Source organism: Zalophus californianus, chromosome 11 (genome assembly GCF_009762305.2).
Source record: "Zalophus californianus isolate mZalCal1 chromosome 11, mZalCal1.pri.v2, whole genome shotgun sequence".
In the NCBI taxonomy this organism is placed as follows: Eukaryota; Metazoa; Chordata; class Mammalia; order Carnivora; family Otariidae; genus Zalophus; species Zalophus californianus.
Genome location: NC_045605.1, coordinates 6399370 through 6425350, shown reverse-complemented (window position 1 = coordinate 6425350; position 25981 = coordinate 6399370). Strand labels below are relative to the sequence as shown.

Sequence of the window (25981 nt, the reverse complement as noted above, 5' to 3'; positions counted from 1 at the left end):
GCATGCATATTTATTATATATATAATGGAATGTTACTCAGCCATTAAAAAAATGAGCTCTTGCCATTTTTGAAAGCATGGATAGATCTGAGGGAATTATGCTGCTATGTGAAATAAAGGCAGACTGAGAAAGACAAATATCATATGATTTTACTTGTATGTGGAATCTGAAAAACAAAACAAATAAAAAGCAGAAACAGACTCATAAACATAGAGAACTGGTTGTTGCCAGAGGGAAGGTGGCAGGGACAGCTGAAATGGGTGAAGCCAGTAGGAGGTACAGACTTCTAGTATTGGAATGAATAATTCATGGAGATGAAAGGCACCACATAGGGAATATAATCAATAGAATTGTAATGGTGTTGTACAGTGACAGATGGTGCCTATACTTGTGGTGGGCACAGCATAAGGTATAGAGTTGTGGAATCACTATGTTGTACAAATGAAACCAGTGTAAGATTGTGTGTCAACTATATTCCAATTAAAAAACCCAAACAAACATTAATGCAGTTTTCTGCATACACCTGAGGCACAGACCATAAAAATAAAGCTAGTTTCTGAAGGTAGAGGAAGTCACTTAATACATTAAAAACAGATGAAAAGGTAAAAACATTCTCAAAGTGTTTTAAGATATCATCATCATGTTCAAAGATGACCCAATTACTGGATGCAAGATTAAAGCAAAATAAAAAGCCCTTCTAGGAGTCTTTGCAGTAGTGACCCTTTGTTAAGGGCTTACTAATGGCCTGGCACTGTGCTACATGCTTTACACAGATTATATCATTCGTACGGGGATCATTAGCTTCATTCTACAATGATTAAATGACTGTACCCAGATTATAAACAGGGGAATCAAACCCAGATCTGAAGGACTCTAAATTCAGCTCCAAAGCCATGCTACTGAAAGCAAAGAGTTGACTTGCTTTAGTCAATATTTGGAAGACAAGAAAGAAAAGAATTAGCTGTGGAAAGAGCACTGATTTGGCACTAGCAGTCAAACCTTAGCCAATCAATTACCATTTCTAAGCCTTAGTCTCTTTATCTGTAAAGATGAAGATTATATAATTTACTTAGCAGAACTGCTGTATGAATTACATGAAATTATATAAAAGCAAGAACATAGTAATATTCAATACCTGTTAATTTCCTTTCTGCCTATAAACTACTCCCTTTCAAATAAATTCTTACACTGATGTTATACAATAAAAAGAAATATCACAGAAATATTATATTCCAAGCATATGATGTATTCCAAAAAAGAACAAATTGCTCAAGTTCCAATGGAGTATATTACTTCTTAAGAAGCACGCCTAGATATGAGTGAATGTGTCTAATCAGCATCACTACTTATGACCAGCTTGATGCAAAGCCATAAATAATTTCCCATTTCCCCTCCAGAAATGCCCAATGCTCTGACTCAGCAGCCACTCTCTCTCACCATTGGAAGAAAGACAAACTAGACAGCACTATAAGGTTATTTAAAGCCACAAACAACTGCATTTTGAAACGGTGCTCAGAGAGATGAACATCTTTCGAAACAGTTCCCCACAATGGGAATTCAGTTAGCAAAGACAGCAATTCTTAGTGGAAACGGGCCTTAAAAAAAAGTATCGAGTCAATCTGCTTGAGTATTGCCAGTCCTGTGCAGTCCCACTAGACTAGGTACATGGTTGATCTGGTACAGGGTAATACTGATTTTTGCCCTGCTTGTTACTTCAAGTGCATCTCAGAGCAGCTCATCAGAAACAGCCTAATTAGTGAGCTTTACTAATGCATTTTGTTAATGTGCTCTTGAACATTACATTCCCTGCAGGAAATAGCTGGTTCAGATAATAAAAGGAAAATGGGAAATTTATGTAACCCAAATATTTTCATAATTAGCAGCTTTGCTTCTTCGTGGACCAGTTCAAATTCTAGAAAGGTATTTTATCCTACTTTCCACAGCAAATAAGTAGTAATTTGTGTAACAAATTAATTATTAAACAATAATATAGATATTCTATAGGCAATTCACCCCAAAGGGGGAAATGTAATGAATCTAGGAAACATAAGGAAAGCAAGAAAGCAAAATATGGTCACAATGTGGTTTCTTCAGAAAAGGCCTCCTCCAAATGGTGAGGTACTACAGAGTGAGGTCAGCAACACGGCTGAAGAAAACACCCCTGGTTCGTGTCCCCTCCCAACAACATGTGGCATCCACCCAGGGACAAAAATGCTTCTGTGGGAGCTGTGGGGTCCAGCAGTCGACGCCAAGAGACCTGAGAGGAGTCTCACCCAACCATGCTTTGGGGAAGAGGCGTCTAGACTACAGTCCCAGCTGTGAACTGGCTCCAGCTCTTCTCAGCAGTGGGAGAACACCATCTTAAACAATTACCCATGGATGAGAGGGCTCTTGTGGGAGTCCAGTTTTCCAGGGGGTAAATTCTGCACACCAGTGGAGGGAAAAAAAAAAAAAGTACCAGTTTGAACACACTGGAGAGGGTAAGAGGAACAGTTTGACTTCACTCCTATCACCCCTCCCTCCAGACGGCAAAAGTGAGGGCCGAAAGATCTTAGCCATGATTTTTCCCATGGTGGAATGTTAGAGCAAGTGAGTGCCCAGCTTTCCCAGCTGGGTGGAATGCTGCCCAAAAGGCCCATTTCTCTCTCACGCCATCCAGAGTACTAGATCATTAGCTGCATGGCTGGGGGCAAGAGGCAGGAAAAGGCTGGGAGAGTGACAGACAGGACTCTCAGAATAAAAGAATGTGAATCCTACTCACTGTGTCATGGATTCCATCAAGAACCCCACCCATGAACCAATGGACATGCCTTCTACACAGATCCCTCCAGCTGGCCCAAGGGCACCCTCCAGCACTTGTATGCCTCACCCATACCCCCTTACACCTATGTCCAGCTTCCTGTTCATGCTCCTGACGGTGCTGAGAGTAAGCTTTGGCAGATAGCTACAGAGCATGACCCAAATCTGCAGGTAAGAGAAAGACCACTTCAGCATTAGTGCCATTCTTGGGAAAGCAAAAGGGAGGTTGTAAACATTTGGCCTGATATGTTTTAAGATCAAGAGAAGACACACAAGCTTAAAAATTCTGGCACAAGAGAGAGCAAGAAGTGTGGAGCAGGTGAGTCCACAGAAGGTCTGAGAAAGCCTCAGAATCCCTAAGATGACCTAAGGATGACAGAGGGCATTTCTCTCTTGAAGTCAGTTAGTCAAGACTAAAGGAGGTGACTGTGACCACAAATATGAAGACAGCAACACAAAACTTCAAGGAGTGTGGCCAATCTAGGAAACATGATGCCACCAAAAGGTCACAGTAATCTTCCAGTAACTGATCTCAAACACATGAAGATCTACAGTTCACTGCATAAAGAATTCAAAATAGGGGCACCTGGGTGGCTCAGATCGTTAAGTGTCTGCCTTCGGCTCAGGTCATGATCCCTGGGTCCTGGGATCGAGCCCCACATCAGGCTCCTGGCTCAGCGAGAAGCCTGCTTCTCCCTCTCCCTCTGCCTCTCTCCCTGCTCATGCTTTCTCTCTCTCTCTCTCTGTATCTCTGTGTCTCAAATGAATAAATAAAATCTTAAAATAAATTCAAAATAGCTGTTTAAAGGAAGTTCAATGAGGTACCAAAAAAAAAAAAATCAACAAAACCAGGAAAACAATGTATGAAAATGACAAGTTTAACAAAGAGACAGAAATGATTTTAAAAAAAAATTCTGCAGCTGAAGAATACAATGAATAAGATAAAAACCTCAGAAGGGAGGATCAACATCAGAATGGATCAATTAGAAAAAAGAATCTGTGAGTTAGAAGACAGAAACTTTGAAATTATCCAATCAGAGGAGAACAAAGGGAAAAGAATGAATGAGAGTGGGGAAAGCCTACATTATCTACAACACACCTTTCAAAGGAAACACTCTGTAAATTATTAGAATCCCAGAAGGAGACAAGAAGAGGGGAGCAGAAAGCTTATATAAAGAAATCATAGCCAAGATCTTCCCAAATCTGTGGAGAGTTTTGAATGTCCAAGTTTATAAAGCTCATAGGTACCCAGACAAATTCAATTGAAAGAAATCTCCTCTAAGATACATTATAATAAAACTGCCAAAATTCAAAGACAAAGACAGAATCTTAAAAGCAGCAAAAGCAAAGAAGCTTGTAACTGACAAGGGAATTCCTAAAAGGCTATCAGCAGATTTCTCAGCAGAAACTTTACAGGCTTAGAGAAGGTGGGATGATATGAAAGAAAAAAATTCCAAATAGATATTCTATCCAGCAAAGCTGTCCTTCAGAAATGGAGAGATAGACTCTCCTGGACAAACAAAAGCTAAAGGAATCCAAGCTGATATGAAAGGATGCACAGTACATGAAAACCTATGAAACTATCTAATATACTGGTAAAGGTAAGTATAAATTCAAAATATGGTAGTAGAGGGGCGCCTGGGTGGCTCAGTTGGTTGAGCGACTGCCTTCGGCTCAGGTCATGATCCTGGAGTCCCGGGATCGAGTCCCACATCGGGCTCCCTGCTTGGCGGGGAGTCTGCTTCTCCCTCTGACCCTCCCCCCTCTCATGCTCTCTCTCTCATGCTCTCTCTCTCATTCTCGCTCTCTCAAATAAATAAATAAATAAAATCTTTAAAAAAAAAATGGTAGCACAGGAGTGCCTGGGTGGCTCAGCTGGTTAAGCGTCTGCTTTTGGCTCAGGTCACAATCCCAGAGGCCTGGGATCGAGGCCCACATCAGGCTCCCTACTCAGTGGGAAGTCTGCTTCTCCCACTGCCCCTCCCCCTGCTCATGACTGCTCACTCTCTCTCTCACATAAAAAAAATAAAGTCTTTAAAAAATAATAAAATAAAAAAATATGCAAGTACCAAAAAAAAGTGCTAGCTCTATAATATGGTAGTGTTTACCACATAACTCCAGTATAAAGGTTAAAGGACAAGAGTATTAAAAATAACTACAGCTACAATACTGGTTAATGAATACACAGTATATAAAAAGAGGTAAATTGTGACACCAGAAATGTAAGAAGAGGGAAATAAAAAGATAGAGTTTTTGTATGCAATTGAAATAAGCCTTTATTAGTATAAAACTGACTGTTAGGGCGCCTGGGTGGTTTAGATGGTTAAGCGTCTGCCTTTGGCTCAGGTCATGATCCCAGGGTCCTGGAATTGAGTCCCGCATCGGGCTCCCTGCTCCTTGGGAGCCTGCTTCTCCCTCTGCCTCTCTCTCTCTGTGTCTCTCATGAATAAATAAATTTAAAAAAAAAAAGATTTTTAAAAACTAACAAAAAAAAAGACTGTTATATCTATAAGATGTTTTATGTAAGCTTCATTGTAACCCCAAAGTAAAAACCTACAGCAGATCCACAAAAGATAAAGATAAGGGAATGAGAGCATATCTCTGTAAGAAATCAATTCAAAAAGGAAGGCAGCAAGTGAGGAAGAAAAAAACAAGGGACAACAAAACAGCCAGAAAAGAGTTAGATAACATTACTAAGTCCTACCTATCAATAATTATTCCAAATTAAAATGAATTAAATTCTCCACTCAAAGGGCATAGAGTGGTTGGATGGATAAGATCCAACTATATACTGCCTACAAGAAACTCACTTCTTCTTTAAGGACACACAGTCCCACGGTAAAGGGTTGGAAAAAGATATTCTATGCAAGTGGAAACCAAAAGAGAGCAGGGGTAGCTGATTACTTCTATCAGACAAAATATACCATAAGCCAAAATCAAAAGATGAAAAAGATCATTACATGATGATAAAGAAGTCAATTCACTAAGAGAATATAATAATCATAAATATGTATATACACCCAACACTGGAGCACCACAATATATTTAGCAAATACTAACAAATCTGAAGGGAGAAATAGACAACAATACAAGAAGAGAGTATTTCAGTAACCTGCCTTCAACAAATGGCTAGATTATCCAGACAAAAAAAAATTAATAAGGAAATGTTAAAATTGAACTATACTTTAGACCAAATGGACTTAACAATTCCACCCAACAGCAAAAGAATACATGTTTTTCTCAAGCATACATGAAACAATCTGCAGGACAGATCATGATAGGTCACAAAACAACTCTCAGAAAATTTTAAGAAGACTAAAATCATATTGATAGTGTATCAAGCTGGAAATCAATTATAAGAAGAAAAGTGAAAAATTCACAAATATGTAGAAATTAAATAACAGTCCTGAACAACCACTGGGTCAAAGAAGAAATTAAAAAAAAATTTTTTTTTAAATCTCTGGAAATGGAAACACAAAATATCAAAATCTGTGAGATGCAAAGCAAAAGCATTTCTAAGTGGGAAATTTATAGTGTTAAAAGCCTACATTAAGAAACAAGGAAGATCTCTAATAAACAACCTAACTTTATACCTCAAGAAACTAAAAAAAGAACAAATGAAGTCCAAAGTTAGCAGAAGCAATGAAATGCAAAGATCAGAAAATAAGAGACCAAAAAACAAAAGAAAAAAACCCCAACAAAACCAAGAACTAGTTTTTTCTAAAGATAAACAAAACTGACATTTAGCTAGACTAGGTCAAGAAAAAAGAAATCAGACTCCAAGTAAGAAATGAGAAAGCAGACCTAACAACTGATACCATGAAAATATAAAAGATCATGAGACCACGATGGATTAATTATACACCAACCATTTGAATAACCTAGAAGAAATGAATGAATTCCTAGAAACAGCAACCTAACAACACTGAATCATGAAGAAACAGGAAGTCTGAACAGACCAATAATGAATTAGGAGATTGAATCAGTAATCAAAATCCTCCCAGAAAGTCCAGAAGCAGAGGGTTTCCCTAGTGAATTCTACTAAACATTTAAAAAAGAATTAATGCCATTCCTTCTCAAACTCTTCTAAAACACTGAAGAGGAGAGAATATTCCCAAACACATTTTACAAGGACTGTACTGACCTAATGTCAAAGCTAGGTAAAAATACACAAGAAAAGAAAACTATAGGTCAATATTCCTGATGAATACAGATGCAAAAATTATCAACAAGATACTTAGCAACCCAAACTCAACGACATATTAAAAGGATCCCACATCATGATTAAGTTGGGATTCATCCCTGGGATGCAAGGATGGTTCAACATACCCAAATCAATAAACATGATATACCAAATTAATAAAATGAAAAATAAAAATCATATAATCATCTCAATAGATAGAGAAAAAGCATTTGACAAAATTCAACATCCTCTCTTGATAAAAACTCTCAACAAATTAGGTAAAGAGGGAATGTACCTCAACATAATAAAAACAATATATGACAAGCCACAGGTAACATTATACTCAATAGTTACAGGTTGAAAGCTTTTTCTCTAAGATCAGAACAACTAAAAGACACCCACTCTCATTATTCCTATTCAATATACTAGAAGTCCCAGCAAAAGCAAGCAGACAAGAAAAAGAAAAGGCATTCAAATCAGAAAGGAAGTAATTTTGTTATTATTTACAGATATGACTTTATATATAGAAAAATCCTAAACACTCCACCAAAAAAACTGTTACAACTAATAAATAAAGTAGGTAAAGTTGCATGATACAAAAATCAACATACAAAAATCAATAGCATTTCTTTACACTAGCAGCAAGTTATCTGAAAAAGAAATTTTTAAAAAGCATCCCATGCACAACAACATCAAAACCAAACTTGGGAGTAAGTTTAATCAAGGAAGTGAATTATTGGTACACTGAAAACTGTAAAATTTTGATGAAAGAAACTGAATAAAGCAAATAAATGGAAAGACATCCCACAATTCAGAGATTAGAAGAATTAATATTATTAAAAGGCCCATACTACCCCAAACCATCTCTGGATTCGATGAAATCTCTGAAAATTCCAATGGCATTTTTCACGAGATAGAAAAAATTAATCCTGAATTCATATAAAATCACTAGATTCCAAAAAGCCAACACAATCCTAAGAAAGAACAAATCCAGAGGCATCACACATCCTAATTTCAAACTATACTACAAAGCTACAGTAATCAAAAAACAGTAGTATGGTACTGACATAGAAATAGATACAAAGACCAACAGAACAGAATAGAGAGCCCAGAAATAAACCTTTGCACATATGGTCAATTAATACTTGACAAGGGAACAGAATACTCAATGGAGAATGGTCTCTTTCAATAAAAGGGTGTGAAAACTGGAAAACCACATTTAGAAGAATGAAACTGGATCCCTTCCACAAAAATTAACACAAAATGGATTAAAGACTTAAACAGATGACTCCAAACCATAAAACTCCTAGAAGAAAACATAGGGATAAAGCTCCATGACACTGGTCCTGGCAATAATTTTTTGGATATGACACCAAAAGCAAAAGTAAATAAGACTACATCACACTAGAAAGCTTCTGCACAGTAAAAGAAACCAAAGAAAAAAATGAAAAGCTACCTACAAAATGGAGAAAATATTACAAGTCACATACATGATAAAAAGTTAATATCCAAAATATATAGGAACTTATATACCTCAATAGCAAAAAAAACAAAAACAGAAAAACCCACAAATAATCTGATTAAAAAATTAGGCAGAGGAAAGTGGATGGACATTTTTCCAAAAAAGACATACACATGACCAGTAGGTGCTCAATTATCACTAATTACCAGGGAAATGCAAATCAAAGTCACAATGAGATACGATCTCATACCTGGTAGAATGGCTGTCATCAAAAAGACAAGAGATAACAAGTGTTGGTGAGGAAGCAGAAAGGGAGTATTTGTGCCCTGTTAGTGGGAATGCAATCAGTATAGTCTCTATGGAAACCAGAATGGAGGTTCCTAAAAATATTAAAAACAGAACCACCAAATGATCCACCAATCCCCGTTCTGGGTATATATATCCAGAGGAAATGAAAACAACATCTTGAAGACAAGTCTATATTCTCATGTTCATTGCAACGTTATTCACAACGGGCAGGAAATGGACACAACCTAAGTGTTTAGTTCAGATGGGTGGACAGATGATATAGTGTATTATATATACACAGTGAAATATTACTCAACCATGAGAACATCTGCAACCAAATGGATGGACCTTGAGGGCATCATGTTAAGTGAAATAAGCCGACAGAGAAAGATGGAATCTGTAATGATACCACTTATATACAGAATCTAAAAAAGGCAAACTCAGGAAGCAGAGACTAGAACAGTAGTTACCAGGAGCTGGGGGGTAGGGGCAATGGGGAGATGTTGGTCAAAGGGTGCAAAGTTCCAGTTCTGGGGATCTAATGTACAGCATGGTGATTCTAGTTAACAATATTATATTAGATATTTGAAAGTTGCTAAGATAATAAATGGTTAATGTTCTCATCACACACACACACACAAACCTAATTATGTAATGCTATGGAGGTGTAAGCTAATAATACTAGGGTGGAAATCATTTTGCAATATGTAAGTGTATAAATAACATGGTGTACACCTTACACTCACCCAATGTTATATATCAATTATATCTCAATAAAGGTGGGGGAAAATGTGTGGCACTAGAAACCTCTGTTTTACTTATAGCCTGATGAATCAGGTAGAAGGGTTCTGACCCTATATATAGCTAATGTTCAACAGGAGGTTCCTGGATCTAATTAAAACCCGGGACTTCTTTAGGATTTGTTAACAGTCTAATGTATATAACAATGGGTTCTAGTTTCTTGGTTCTTCAATTATTTTCTGCAACTGCTGAAAGGGGCTCGTGTACCTCTCAATCAAGAGTTCTATTAGCTGGGCGCCTGGGTGGCTCAGTCGTTAAGCGTCTGCCTTCGGCTCAGGTCATGATCCCAGGGTCCTGGGATTGAGCCCCGCATCAGGCTCCCTGCTCAGCCGGAAGCCTGCTTCTCCCTCTCCCACTCCCCCTGCTTGTGTCCCCTCTCTCGCTGTGTCTCTCTCTGTCAAATAAATAAAATCTTTAAAAAAAAAACAACAAACAAAAGAAAGAGTTCTATTAGCTGCCCCCCGGTAGCACAGCATTAGTACAGTTTACCAATTAGGTGGTAGAACATTCTGGAAATAGGTCTGCTGGAAGAAGGAACAATACAGGTGGGAAATGGCAGTAACACCTGTGAGTTTTCGTCATGAAATAAGTTTACTCCACTGAACTGAAGGAGGTAAGGTGGCTCACAGTATGAACTGAGAACTACATGGTGGCCTACACAACAGGGCCAAGAGCCCGGGCCTGAGCTCTGTATTTTATTTTTATTTCAGGATTTCTATGGGACATAAAGTGTCAAACTATCTCCACATTCTTCAAATCTATGAAGTCAGTGTCAAAAAGGACCATCTTACTGCTCAACATTGTAACAGTAAAAAATACTGGTGGATAAAACACAGCTTGAAAAGTAGAAGTATGGCTCAGGGCACTAAACACCCACTGATGCTGTAAAAACAAAACCACCAAAGCAAAAGAATTCAGAACTACTCATCTTTCAGTAATCCAACTAATAAAGAGATTTAATTAGTAACGTCTGGTGTGTCATTTAAAGCACTAATCCTACAACAAAACACAAAAGAAAATTATCATGTTGTAATATGTAATCCGAACCAACAGTAACAGGGAAATGTTACCTCAATGGCTTTGAAATGTTCGTGAAAATGATTACACAAAAGCTCATCACAATACTCAAAGTAAATGTGTGAACCAATTTATTCATCATTAAGAAGAAAAAAGGATTTAACACTGAAATGTGAATTCAATTTTAACATCTTAATAAATACATTACTAATTGAATTTTAAATGGAACAGAACTTTCTTACTTTCTAAATTTTCTAAACCCAAAACCCAAAACTCTTCCAGAAAGTGAACAGGTTTTTCAGGAGGTTTGATTTCCTGGTTTCAACATTTTAACTTTTCAGGTACTTGCAGCTGCCTCGTCACCCCGAGTAAGTACAGCCTGTGAGAAACGAGAGAGGGAGGAACACCTGGAGTCAACCTGCTGCGTCAACAGCCTTCCTCCTGTTCCCCCTTCCTCTCCCCAAACACGGCCCTCACTTGTTTGGATCAGACACCCCTCCTGTGTGTCCCACCTGTGCCCTTCTGTCAATGCGGCGCCTCCCTCCTGCTCACCCTTCCCCAGTTCTCACCCTCCATTAAAGGTACCTGAACTCCCTATTAAAAGTGAGCTCTTTCTTCTGAAAGCCGACAGTTCTAACTGTTCATTAGTCATTTTGCACTTAGCATTGCTATTTCCTAACACTAAAGTGATTTCTTTTTCACCTGTACGCAACTTAATTCCTACTTAGAATGTAAACTCCTGGGCGGGAGTATAAATTACTACTAAACTTTCTGGAGGGCACTTTGGTAGCACCTTCTGAAAGTCAAGTATGCTTACCCAGCAATTTCTCTTCTGAGAATTTATCCCAAAGAAATAATTAAGGGTGTGTATAAAGATTTAGTTACAGGATACTCAAGGCAAAACTATTTGTAATTTCAGAAAGCTGAAAACCCAAACGTCCAATCATAAGGGATTCATTTGTTAAATGAGTTATAAAATTAGAAATGAAACACTATGTAGCTATTAAAAACAATGTTGCAGGAAAACAGTTACAAAACCAATATAGAGCAAGAGTCCATCTTTAAGAAAGGCTTGTATGCATGTTTGCAGAGAAAAAGATTTGGAAGATTTTTTTAGATGTTATTTTTGCTGGTATATATATCTTCTGATTTTTCTGTAACAAGCTTGTATTACTCTTTGCAATAAAAAAAGAAAGTTAAATTTGAAGGGAAAAGTAGTTCTGGACAAGGAAAAATTACAATTATTCTTTGTAATTCCACAAAGCTCAGAAGCATGAAAGTAGGTGTGCCATATAAGCTTCAACTTGGATTCCTGGATCCACAGAAGTAAGGGGAACAGTGAGATTTCTTTTGTCAGAATAGATGGGTCATGGGTTACTTTCAGCATTTCAAAATACCTGCAACTGTGTGCCCCAGACTAAGTTCTGGTATTTCTTTGGTTTGGCTGGAATTTTACTAACTCAGCTTTGTAAACACTTGACACTTCAGACACTTGAGTGGACTGGAAATTGTCTTTGTTAATAAAACAAATGCAAAACATTAACTTTTTATTAACTTTCCTGAAAGACAAAAATCTTTCAAAACACAGGGACCATTAGGGGTGAAAGCAAAAGTTCTCTGTGATGATCAAAATGTTGCCAAGTCACTGTTCTAGACTCAACAACTGGCTCCATGGACCACTGGCAGAAATTTCTCAGAGTTTGGCTAGTTTTATTTTTTGGTTTTACATATTGGGCTTCTAAGAAAGCCATTCAATAATGGTTTCCATGCTCACTATTCCCCAAGAATAAAAGAAAAAGTTAAAAAAGTCTTCTAAATCTAGATTCTTATTGAAATATCATACATTAAACCTTAATGTCTTCCACATAATACTCACCCCATTCCCACCAACCAATCCTACATGTGCTTAAAGGAAGATTCTTTGGGAAGCACATCTTGGCTCTTCTAATTCTTCAACATTTCAGTGACTGCGTTCTCCTATTAGTATAATCTCTAAGTTTCTCATAACCTGGTATAGGGCTGCCTTTGTACCCTATTCTGCATTATACCCCCTCCTTTAATACACCCCTTGTTCTTTCGGACTAGTTTTTAGTCCTGAACATGCTCTAGGCTCTCAACTAATTTTGCCTCCATTTGGAACTCCCCTTTACTGCTTTACAAATATCTATACCCGCCATACCCTTCAAATCCCGGTTTTGTCATCTCCTCCTCAAAGATTCCACCTTTGGCCCCACTTTATGCAATGTTTGTGCCTCTCCCACAGCACTCATTCTGAAATGAATCATAGGGATTTTGTGTAGATCTCTGCCCTGTGCCTACTAAACTGTTAGCTTCTGAGGTCTGGGGCTGTTTGTCTTCATCCCTGAATAAAGAAATCATCAGTGAGTGCCCACTCATCTGAATGGCAGAAATCACGACCTTGCTGGGGTTGTGCAAATTTCCGAGAAGGACCCCTACTGCAGGGAAGTAGGCAATGTTTAAACAGACTTTGCTTCGGGTTCCACTTCCGACAGAGTTCCACTATTCATGGGAGCACCTCCAGAGCATTCAGTCCAGTCTGTGGGTGCACAGGCTACTGTTTGATCGATCCTCTGTTTTGAATAACATTTAAGTTCCTGGGATCCCAAATTTTGGCTTTGCACATGTTTTTCAAAATTATATACACAGGATGAAATGTAATGGACAATTATCTAAATTTTCAGTAAAGGTCAGCTTCTGCCTCCCTCAGAGTGTATCTTCTCAGTTTCTTCTTCCTTTGTCCATCACTTCAGTGTTTGCATTTCCAGGTTCCATCCTTAGCCCTCTACTATTCTCATTTTCTATCTTCATTCTGCATATTCTCAAGCAGTTCAGTATCTCAACTCTCTTCCATAATGCTAATGACTTTAAAGATATGCATCTTTAGCTCAGAGGTCCTTCCTGACCCCCAGATCTGCATATTCAACCAGCTCCTGGCTATCTCTGCCTCCATCTTCACAGGCACTAACTAGTGCATGTTTTCCCCAAATCTGTTCCTCCTACATTTCCCTTCTGAGTGAACAGTGACACCCTTTTAATAAAGGCCTGGACGTCATTATTGAACCACCTTCTCCTTCACAACCTTGCTTTAATTGATCAATTCTGTACTGATCTCTCTGAAATCCATCTAAAGTTTTCCCAGCACCTAAGTAACTACCTTAATTTAGGCTTTGTCATTCCATCCCCTCCTTCACCTGACTCAACTCTGGGAAGCTTTTCCAGGCCATCTCCACTTGGGTTAAGCGCCCTCTGAGATGCCCCCTAAGCACTATGCATTGTTCCATTATAACATCTGAAAGTGAGATCAACTACTTACTTATCTGCTTCCCCCATTAAACTGCAAGTTCCTTGAGGACAAAAACTTTGTCTTATTCTTTGTAGCCACACTGCCCTAGTATCCCAGAGCTCAATAAATGTTTCTTAAATGATGAATAAAGCCAGTGGGCTGAGTTTCTGTACTGCTAAATATCTGATTGGCCTACTCTATAACATATACGGTCAGTCAGACAGAACAATCCCTAATTAAAACACACTCTTACCTTCTTTGTAAGCCAGTATGTAAGTGGACGTTTAAACCGGTACTTTTCTTTTTTCAAAAAATGCATCATTAATTCCAAAGAAATCCGACAGATCAAAGCCACAGTGAAAATTAAAACATTTAAGTAGAAGGAAAATAACACTAGCAAGAAGCACCCAATAACCTCAAACTCAGAATAAGAAATGAGGTAATACTTCAACATTACAGAAAGAGCATAACCTGGCATTTCAATTCAACAAACAAGTAATCTTTATTTTCTTGGCAACAATACATGTAACTTCTCTAGAATATATATCTATCTCATAAGGTAAAGAGTATCTCCTTTGTCCCCCAACATGTTTCATGTTGAAGTGGTTACTTTTTAAAACCAGTTACTTAACAGTGACTCAACTAATGTTATTAAATATGGCTCTACAAAAATTTTGGTATGGAGGAAAGAAAGGGGTGTTGGGGGCAGACCTGACTGGAATGCTAGCAACTGGCTAAAACTTGGGAAAATGGCTTAACTTCATGGAGTGTCAATTTTCTAATTTCGAAAATGTGATTACTATCTACCTCATGGAAAGTAGTGATAAACAAGTGATACATGCATAGCAAATACACTATAAGAGTTAATTTACCTTCTCCAACTCCCCACAGTGGGAAGTATTTTATCTTTTCTTTTTAATGCTACTTGGGTTATACTGGGTTTTATCATGTAAGGTGAAAGCATTTTAATTTAAAATGCCTTGAGTTCCAAATAGTTTTAAGTCTACTGTTAAGGTACAAGCAGGTTTTCATTGAAAAAAAAAGGGGGAGGGTCTAAATGGTAGATGAAGTGAAGGCTAATCCCTGAAACCCATCAAACACATAAGGCTACTGAACAACAGTGACCACCACAACCCAGGTTTTGGCTGCTCAGCTTATGTCCCAATGATGTGGAACTGCCCACAGAAAGAACTGCCAGGGAGCTGGGACAGTCAGGAAGGGATGTTGGGGAGGTCTGGCCTTGGTGGGGTAAGAATCCAAGGCAGAGAAGTTCTGTAAGGAAACAGACTTCTGGGTGCTCTGGTAGGTGAAGATTCTCAGCAACAGCAGTCTTTGCTGCTTTTATTAAAATTAAGTCTATCATTATTTGTCTTATATAAAAACAGGAAACCTTAAGCTTTGAGAGGTTGGGAATACAGTTCCTCAAAGGGCAGCCCCATTCATAAGGAAGGGCTCTGTTAAGTTAGAATTTCATGTTTGGGGAAATAGGATTTCACTCTGTATGTATTTCCAAAATCTTAAAAACAAACCATCTGATTGTCAGGCTCTACTGTGTTCTACCAGTTAAAAAAAAAAAAAAGGTTTCCTTATAAAAATTCTTATAGAATGGCTAAAATCTAAAAGCACCAACAACACCAAATGCTGGTGAGAGTGTGGAGCAACAGAAACACTCATTCATTACTGGTGGGCATGAGAAATGGTATATATACTTTGGAAGATGATCTGGCAGTTCCTTACAAAACTGGACACATTCTTACCATGCGATCTAACAATTGTACTCATTGGTATTTACCCAAAGAAGTTGAAAACTATGTCCATAAAAAAACCTGCACATGAATGTTTATAGCAGCTTTATTCATAATCGCCCAAACCTGGAAACAACCAAGATGTCTTCCAACAGATGAATGGATAAACTGTAGCACATCCATACAATGGACTATTTTATCAGGCCATGAAAAGACATGGAGGAAATTTGAATGTGGATCACTAAGTACAAGAAACCACCCACAAAGGCTACAATACTGTATCATTCCACCTACGCCACATTCTAGAAGCAAAACTATGGATATATGAAAAATACCAATGGTTGCCAGGGCCTGAGCGGCAGGAAGAAGAAAACATGGGGAGGAAAAGGAAAAGCAATGACGAGGTAGAGCACAGGGGACTTTCAGGGCACTGGCACTATTCTGTATGACACTATAAAGGCAGATACACATCATTACGTATTTGTCAAAACTCAGAGAATGTACAAGATAAAGAATGAATCTCAAAAGTAAACTATAAACTTTGGGTGACAATGATGTGTGAATACAGATTCCCTGATGGTAACAAACAGTAATAAAATGTTAAAAGAAAAGGCTGTGGTGCAGAGTTGGGGTACAAAGGGAAACTACTTTTCACTAAATTTTTACTATAAAAACTAAAATTGTTAAAAAAATAAAGTCTATTCATAAAAATATTTGCCTAGTTCAAAAGAGTTAATATACCGTCAGCATAGCTTAAATTATTAGAGTTTTCTCTTCTTACCCCAAAGAAAAACATGCTGCTTTAACTCATAACCCAAAGTAGCTTTCCAGTCTTCAGTAGGAATGCTCAGATCATCGCGCATTCGCTCTCCTGTTCTCATAAAACCTCAGGCTGCCATACACCCTTCCAGTGGACTGCCACTTTGTGGACGAGGACAGCAGCTGTTTCTTACCCTCATCACCTTCCACAAAACCACGTAGCATCAGAGTCACGGCAGACACACAGGTGAAGGACAATGGCGTGAGGAGGACCCCAGGACTCTCCTCTGGCAGGAGTACGCGTAAGTGTATAGCCATGACTATGCTATTAGAATATTCAAATTCTGTTAATGGTTAGAATGTTAGGATGATATTCCTTCATTACTTAAAAGAGAAGGTGCTCAGTAATTCTTCAGGTTTTCCCCTCACAGAGTTTTCCTAACCACCTCATATAAAGTCAACTCACCCGGAGCCTCTCTCCTTACCCTACAGTGATTGCTTTCATGGCCCTCATCAAAGATCCTTTTCTTCTTTTTGTTTACTTCTTTATGGTCTGTCTCCTCCATGGGGAGAGGGGGGGTTATTGTGTGAGAGGCTGGGATCCAGTCTCTTTTCTTTACAGCTCTATGCCAGGCACACAGTCAACTTTCAGTTTAGTGAATGCCTAAATAATGGGGATGCCAAAGGGGGAGAACAGACAGATAAAGGCATTTCCCACACTCCAGTTTGGTAATAAGGACTCTCTATCCAGATGTTGAGCAGAATACATTACAAGATATTTTGACATTTTCTTCACTACATCATTCATCATTTCAATAAAGTCTATAGGTTATTTTTGCAGACTGTTTTGAATATAAGGCCTGCCACGTCATAATGAATGATTTTGATGAGGAAGAAAATGGAAAGTAGATATCCCAGAGAATATTAAATTCTATTCTTGTAAATACATATATCCATTTAAAAATTCCTATCAGAGTTCTGCTCTTAGTGATTAAAAAGCCTATCATATATTAATGATCCTATTATATATCATACTCTTTCTTTTTACCTTTATTAGATTTTCACAAATCTTGCAAGGTAAAAATTACCTTCATTTGGTGAAGAAAACTGAGGATCACAGAGATTAAGTAACTTGTCCATGGTCCAAAACTTATAAAAAGGAAGGCAGATTCGAATTCAGGTCTGACTCCAAAAGCCAGTCTTCCCACAAGGCTAAGTAGCTTGCCTTTGTTCTAATATAGACTTAGTTTCACAAAATTCCTACCTCTCCCCATGTTGCAAAGTTTATGATTATATGGCACACAGATCAATATTCCCCAAATTATATGCAGTCGTGTATGTGGGTAAGGCATTCAGTCTCTTAATCCATAGAACTTCATGTAATTCTTACTTAACACCTGCTAGAGCAACTATTTTTGAGATACAGATGTCTCTAAGACTACCCTATCAGGAGCAGACACTGTTTAAATTCCTATGTATTGAAACAGAAAGGCAAGGGCACCTGGATGGCTCAGTTGGTTGGGCTTCCAACTCTTGATTTTGGCTCAGGTAGTGATCTCACGGGTCATGAGATCAGACCCCGTGTCAGACTCCCCTCTCAGCAGGGAGTCTGCTTGAGATTCTCTCTCTCCCTCTCCCCCTTCCCCCCACTTGCATGCTCTCTCTCTCAAATAAATAAATCTTTGAAAAAAACAGAAAGGCAAAAGGAGAGAGGCTAATTCACTGATATGATATTTTTCCATGTAAAGGAAACTACTAGGTCTGACACCACTTGATTTTTTAAAGATTCTGTCTGACCCTTAGGAAGCTTTAGCCGGACTTACCCAAGGGGGAGGGACAGGACAAATGAAACACTGCAAGGAAAAGAACATAACCACGAGCACCTGCCACGAATGGGAAGAGCACTCGCTGTTAAACAGCACACTCTAAATAAGTGGTGTGTGGATTAATTCCAATAAAAAGAGATCAGAATGTCCTCTGCAACCTGGAAACCACACTCCCTGGGCTGCAAGGATGCTGCAGTCAGAACCACTACTCCGAGCCTCAAGAATGTTCCAAGCGTTGTCTGTTATAATTGTGGCCAAGGCACCACAGAAGAAAAAGATCCGCTGGGGAATCCTGCCAACCTCTTCCCTGGTGTATGCAGGCTTGGCAGAAACACAGTGTAGTGCAGTGAGCACCAGACTTCCAAGGACACTGGGGCAAGCAGTTCCAATTATTAAGTGATAAAATGGCAGCCAAAGTCCCTGGGGATTTTGTAAGCCTGACACTAGACAAGAGACTGCAGCCAGAAAGCATCGTGATGACTTGCTCATGTTCGAGCTCTTAACCTCTGTAGCAGCTGCATTTATTCATGTGCAATTAGGGGTGTGCACATTTGTGTGTGTTACACCATAAAACAGAGGATCAACATCAATAAACAAGCCCTTTTAGAAACCTAACAAAAGCCAGGACGGTGCAGACTGAAGAAAGCACACTCCCTTTGCTATAGTGTCTGTGCAGCTTTTCAAATTCTTGCTCTTTTCTGTCTTTTTTGGAATGCAAAGGAAAGAAATCAGGTGAAACTGCTGACTAATATAGCTATAAGGAAGCTGAGGACTGAGATGGGAAACAGTATTCACTTACACAGAAACCCTCGAGTTTCTTTTTACAACATGCTGCTGAATCGTGTGGAAAGCTACCAAGAGTCAACACCTGAGTGTCCAAGTTTGTGCCCCTTTTGTATAAAGCTCTCCTTCCTCATTCATATCAAGAAATGTAGCCTGGATTTTTTCCTAAAGAATTTTAAGCTAATAATAAGTAAGCTGGGGCCATTAAAAAAAAAAAATTCTCAGAAATCTCTGTATCTATCCTTAAGGATAGGCACTCTGGTATTCAAATATGTTGTGCCAGAGACCTTCCCTCTTATCATAAATTTTAATTTACAAGGCCATGGCAACAGTCCTAATGAAGATTAATTACTGCAGTACATTCCATAAAATCTCTCCAGCTTCCTTCTGATGCAGAAGGCTCCCGCATATGAAATGGAACTGAAATGCATCGTGTCCTTAATGCTTCCTTTCTAGCTGCTCAAGAATAAAAACAGATTAAAAAAAAAATGTAGTCAAAGAAAAGACTGATTGGCTCAGCATTCATTATAAACATAAGTAAAAGAACAAAAGATGCCCTCTTAGGTCAAAGTTCTAATAAAGAGAAGAGGCTGGGGGTGGTGAGAGGAAATAGAATGCAGAGGACTGCAATCACATGAATGATCCATAAATATGTTTCCTTCTGAAAGACACACATGTGTCATTTAGGGTTGGCAAAAAGTTCTGGCCCCATCTCTATTTTTCTGGTTCATAAATCCACTTGAGAATTCAAAGAAAATAAATGGCCCCCTTTCCCAGATAAATGCATGGGGAGTGTCTATGCAGTATTGCACGCCCACCATCATTTTTGCATACAATTCAAGATGGCCAAGATTCCTCTAAAGCTCATCTATAGATCCTAGATTAAGAATCCCTGCTCTGCAGTAATTTAGAAGGCAAGCATAATTATTTCTCTTCTCTCAGATTAAAAAAAAAAATCAAGTACCCATACAAGCTGGGTTTATAGTATGTATTTTTCTCACTGCTAATGTGTATGTAGAACATTTTGTGCTTCCCAGAAACACATCAGCTTTTCTCCTCAAAGTACTTTTCACTTACTTGTTTTCAATATCCAAGATCATCCCCTACCCAAACATGTCCCCAGTGTTCCGGATATCTGGAAAAGTTAAGTTTAACGGTTTAGTCTTACTCCTCATTAGCCTTTCAAATGATTTCAAGAAAGAGAAAATCCAATCTTCAGCAAAGCTGTCCCTTAAAGAATTACTTACAGGAGGGGGCGCCTGGGTGGCTCAGTTGGTTAAGCGACTGCCTTCGGCTCAGGTCATGATCCTGGAGTCCTGGGATCCAGTCCCACATCGGGCTCCCTGCTCAGTGGGGAGTCTGCTTCTCCCTCTGACCCTCTTCCCTCTCGTGCTCTCTATCTCTCATTCTCTCTCTCTCAAATAAATAAATAAAATCTTAAAAAAAAAAAAAAAGAATTACTTACAGGAGGGAGGGGTTCAATATGGTGGTATAGCAAGATCCCAATCTCACTTCTCATGGTCACAACAAATTTACAATTACATATGAAATAATCACCTCTGAAAAAAGACCTGATAACCAGATGAACAGAGCCTCCACCACAAAGGATAAAAGAGTAGTGCTGAAACAGGTAGAAGAGACACAGCCTTGACAAAACAATACAAAACAAAACAGCAACTAAGTCCAGGAGTGGTGATGCATAATTGGGAGGAATCTCACAGATACAGAACTTCTCCCAAAGAAGTCAGGGGTGTGTGCTCCACATCAGGCAGCCAACCCCTAAATGCTGCACAGGAGAGATGAGCCCCCAAAATGCCTATGAAAACCAATGGGGATTACATGTAGGAAAACTAGGGAATAGAGAACATGCTCATAAAGGGCTTGACAAGAGACTCCCTCACTCTGGGACCTGGTACAAAGATACCAGTTTGAATACTGCCAGACCATATGTGAAGGAGACCAACTTACTGATCTTGAAGAGTCTGCCAGAGAGGCAGGAACTTGGTTAGGACTCTCCAGGGACACAAACACTGGGTAGAGGTCATTTTTGAAGTCTTAATTCTAATTTGCTGGTGCCAGTGCTGGAAGGCACCATTTTGGAACTCTTCCTTGAGCCTGCTGGCAATGGAGGGTGCCCATTGCTGAGTGCCCTGCCCACCTCCATACCACAGCCAGGCCAGGAAAGAGCCCTGTCCACTCCAGTGCCACAGCGGCACAATGCAGCTAAGGCTGTACAACATCCCCACGCACGCCTGTGCCATAGCTCTGGCCCCACCACAGCAGGCGGGCACACGGAACTCATATAGGGGAGTGCCCCCGGAGTTCCTGGTGCAAGTGGCCAGTGGGATACTGTCTCTGAGCTCCATGAGACATCTCCTATACAAGGGCACTCTTTTTTTTTTAAAGATTTTATTTATTTGACAGAGAGAGCAAGAGAGCACAAGCAAGGGGAACAGTAGAGGGAAGAGGGAGAAGCAGGCTCCCCACCAAGCAGGGAGCCCAATGCGGGGCTTGATCCCAGGACCCTGGGATCATGACCTGAGCCAAAGGCAGATGCTTAACCGACTGAGCCACCCAGGTGCCCCTACAAGGGCACTCTTTCTGGGATGGGAGAGGTAGCTATTTTACCTAATACTCAGAAACAAACACAGAGAGGCAAATGAGGAGATAGAGGAATAGAGGAATATGCTCCAAATCAGAGAACAAGAAAAAGCCTCAGTAAAAGATCTTAATAAAACAGAGATAATGGATCCATCTGATAAAGAGTTCAAAGTAATATTCATCAATGAACTTGGGAGAAGAATGGATGAACACAGTGAGAACTTCAAAGGAGACAGAAAAATATACGAAAATATCAAGCAGAAGTCACAGAGCTGAAGAATAAAACCTGAACTGAAATATTCGCTGGAGGGGTTCAATAGCACACTGGATAAAGCAGAACAGATCAGCAAGCTGAAATATCAAACAATCGAATTCACCTAGACAATGCAGCAAAAAGAATTTTTTTTTTAGCTTCTTAGAAAAAATAAGCTTAATTGACATGTATTAAAGTTATAGAAGCTAATTATTAAAACAGAGTGGAGAAAACCTTCTAGGCAAGCAGGAACACTCAGAATTCTCCACCCATCCCCTTTGCCTTATAGGTCATCTTAAAGGAAGAACAGTTTCAATGCCCAGGAATCTATTTTAGCTTCTTTCCTTTAGTCTAGCATAGTGGCCCTTAAATTTTAGTTTGCTTAAGAATAACAATAACAGGGGTGCCTGGGTGGCTCAGTTGCTAGGCGTCTTTGGTCTTAGCCTTTGGCTAAGGTCATGATCCTAGGGTCCTGGGATTGAGCCCCGCATCGGGCTCACTGCTTGGCAGGAGGCCTGCGTCTCCCTCTCCCACTCCCCCTGCTTGTGTTCCCTCTCTCGTTGTCTCTCTCTGAAACTTCTCCTGGTCTTTTTCCCGGCAACGTTAGGCATCCAACCCAGTATTACCAAGATGACTTAAAGTTCTTGACTCAAGCCTGGGACGTCTGGTCACCTTTGGTCCTTTTTCGGGCCTACTTAAAGATTTATCTTCCCAGACGGCCCGACTGTTGCTCAGGGCAATGGTGAGATTTGGGCGAAGGGAGGAGAAAAAGAATTTTTTTAAGAGAAGACATCTTAAGGGACCTTTGGGACAACATCAAGTGGAATAACATTTGCATTATAGGGGACCCAGAAGGAGAAAAGAGAGAAAGGGTCAGAAAACTTATTTGAAAACAGAATAGCTGAAAACCTCCCTAATTTGAGGAAGGCAACAAAATTTCAGATCAAGGAAGCCCAGAGGGTTCCAAAAGAGATGAACCCAAAGAGATCCACACCAAGCACTTCTCTTCAATGAACGGGCCAAGTGGCTCAGGGGTGGTGGCCTTGTGGACACAGAGATACAGATCTCTATGAAGACCCTGACAGGCAAGACCACCACCCTTGAGGATGAGCCCAGTGACACCACTGAGAATATCAAAGCCAAAATCAAAGACAAGGAGGGCATCCTGCCTAACCAGCAGCATCCGACTTTGGGGAGCAAATAGCTGGAGGATAACCACACTCTCTCAGACTATAATATCCAGAAAGAATACACCTTGTACTTGGTGCTTCACCTGCAAGGTGGCATCACTGGGCCCTTCCTCTGCCAGCTGGTCCAGAAATATAACTGTGACAAGATGATCTGCTTCCAGTGTTATGCTCGCCTACACCCCTGTGCTGTCAATTGCCACAAGCAGTGTGACCACACCAACAACCCGCACCCCAAGAAGAAGGTAAAATAAGGCCCTTCCACTGACTCGTCCTTTGCTCACATGGTAGCCTCCTGCCTGAGCTCCAAGGCCCTGGGGCCTCAATAAAGTTTCCTTTTCAATGACTGGGGGGTGGGGAGGGGTAGTTAAAGACAGAATCTCAAAAGCAGCAAAAGAAAACAACTTGTTAAGTACAAGGGAAATCCTATAAGGCTTTCAGATTTTTCAGCAGAAACTTTGCTGGAGTAAGAAAGTGGCATGACATATTCAAAATGCTGAAAGGAAACATTTTCCAACTAAAAAATTCTCTACTCAGCACAGTTATCATTCAGAATTGAAGGGGAGATCAAGAGTTCTCCAGATAAACCAAAACAGCAGCAAAAAAAGAGTTCATCACCATTAAACTGGACCTATAAGAAATGTTAAAAGGACTTCTTTAATAAAGCTGAAAAGAAATGACACTAATAATTAATAACAAGAAAATATATGAAAGTAAAAATCTCATGGAACAGGTAAATATATACAAAAGACAGTGGATCAATCATTTATAAAGCAAGTAGAAAGGTTAAAAGATAGTAGTGGTAAAAATACCAAAACTATAATAATTAGTTAAGGGATGCATAAAAATATAAAAATGTGACATCAAAATACAAAATGTGTAGGGGGGATTAAAAATATAAATTTTTCTAATGTGTTCAAATTTAAGTTCCTATCAACTTAAAACCAACCACTATATACAAAGGATGCTATATGTGAACTTCATGGTAACAAGAGAACACACCAAAAAAAATGAGAAAAAAAATCTAAACATAATACTACAGAAAGCCATCAAACCACAGTGAAAGACATAAAAAAGAAAGGAATAGAGGAACTACAGAAAAGCCAGAAAATAAAGAGAAAGGAATCCATGCCCAATACTAAAGAAATTCATCACCAATCACAAGGAAGGAGGGCAAGAGAAGGAACAAAGCACTACAAAAACAACCTGAAAACAATAAACAAAATGGCAATACATGTATACCTATCGATAATTAATTACTTTAAATGTAAAAAGACTACATTTTCCAATCAAAAGACAGAATGGTTGAATGGATTTAAAAAAAAAGACCCACACAGATTGAAACTGAAGGGATGGAGAAAGACATTCCAGGCTAATGGAAATGAAAGCTGGTGTAGCAAAACTCTTAACTGACAAAACAGACTTTAGAACAAATACTGTAATATAAGACAAAGAGCACCACATAATGATAAACGGGTAACCCAGCAAGAATAAGTAATATTTATAAGTATATATGCATCTAACATATGAGCACCAAAATATATAAAACAAATGCTGACAGGCCTAAAGAGAGAAACTGACAGCAATGTAATAATAATAGGGGACTGTACAACACCCCATCATGTCAATGGACAGATCATCCAGAGAGGAAATCAATACATAAACATCAGCCTTAAACAACACTTTAAACCAGATGGGCTTAATAAATAAATATGTAACATTCCATCCAAAAGCAGTAGAATGCACATTCTTCTCAAGTACATATGGAACATTCTTCAGGAGAGCTCACATGTTAAACCACAAGTCTCAATAAATTCAAAAATTTAAATCATCAAGCATCTTTTCCAATCACAATGGCATAAAGAAGAAAATTAGCAAAACCACAAAAACATAGCAGTTAAACAACATGCTACTAAACCACCAATAAGTCATTGAAAAAATCAAAGGAGAAATAAATTACCTAAAGACAAATGTAAACAGAAATATGATATACCAAAACCTATGGGATGCGGCAAAAGTGATTCTGCTGTTAAGTTCATAGCTATGCAGGCCTCAAGACCTCAAGAAACAAGAAAAATCCCAAGTAAACAATCTAACTTCACACTTAAAGCAACTAAGAAAAGAACAACAAATAAAGCTTAAAGTTAGAAGAAAGAAAATAATAAAGATCACACCAGAAATAAATGAAATAGAGACTACAACAATAACAGAAAAGATCAGTGAAACTAAGAGCTGGTTCTCTGAAAAGATCAACAAAACTGATGAACCTTTAGCCAGCTTCATCAAGAAAAAAGGAGGAAGGACTCAAAAAATAAAATCAGAAATAAAAGGTAACAACTGGCACCACAGAAATAGAAAGGACCCATAAGAAACTACTACAAACAATTATATGCCAACAAATTAGACAATCTGGAAGTAATGGATAAATTTCTAGAAACACACAATCTTCAAGGAATGAATCATGAAGATAGAGAAAATCTGAATTGACCAATTTCTAGTAAGGAAAGTGAATCCTTAATCAAAAACTTCCCAGAAATAAAAGCCCAGGACCAGATGGTTTCACTGGTGAATTCTACCAAACATTTAAAGATTTAATGCCCATCATTCTCAAATTCTTCCAAAAAACTAAAGAGGAGAGAATGCTTCTAAACTCATTTTACAAGACCAGCATTACCATGATACAATAAACCAAAGACACCACAAAAAAAAAAAAAAAAAAAAAGAAAATTACAAGCCAATATCCTTGATGAACAAAGATGCAAAAATCCCCAACAAAATATTAGCAAACCAAATTCGGCAATACATTAAAAGGATCGCACACCATGATCAAGTGAGATTTATCCAGGGATGGAAGATTGATTCAACATCCACAACTCTACCAACATCATGCAGCACATGAAGAATAAAAATCTTGTGATCATCTCAATAGATGTAAAAAACATTTGACAAAATTCAGCATCTATTTATGATAGA

The 25981-nt window shown here is 38.8% G+C and overlaps 1 protein-coding gene and 1 pseudogene across 1 annotated transcript in view; one reads left to right on the top strand and one right to left on the bottom strand.

The window, feature by feature from the left end:
* Positions 1-25981, bottom strand: part of DDX10 (DEAD-box helicase 10) — a 269001-nt gene that overhangs the window by 2905 nt on the left and 240115 nt on the right. The gene's annotated exons all lie outside the window — the stretch shown is intronic.
* On the top strand, positions 21185-23262 carry LOC113914380 (annotated as a pseudogene).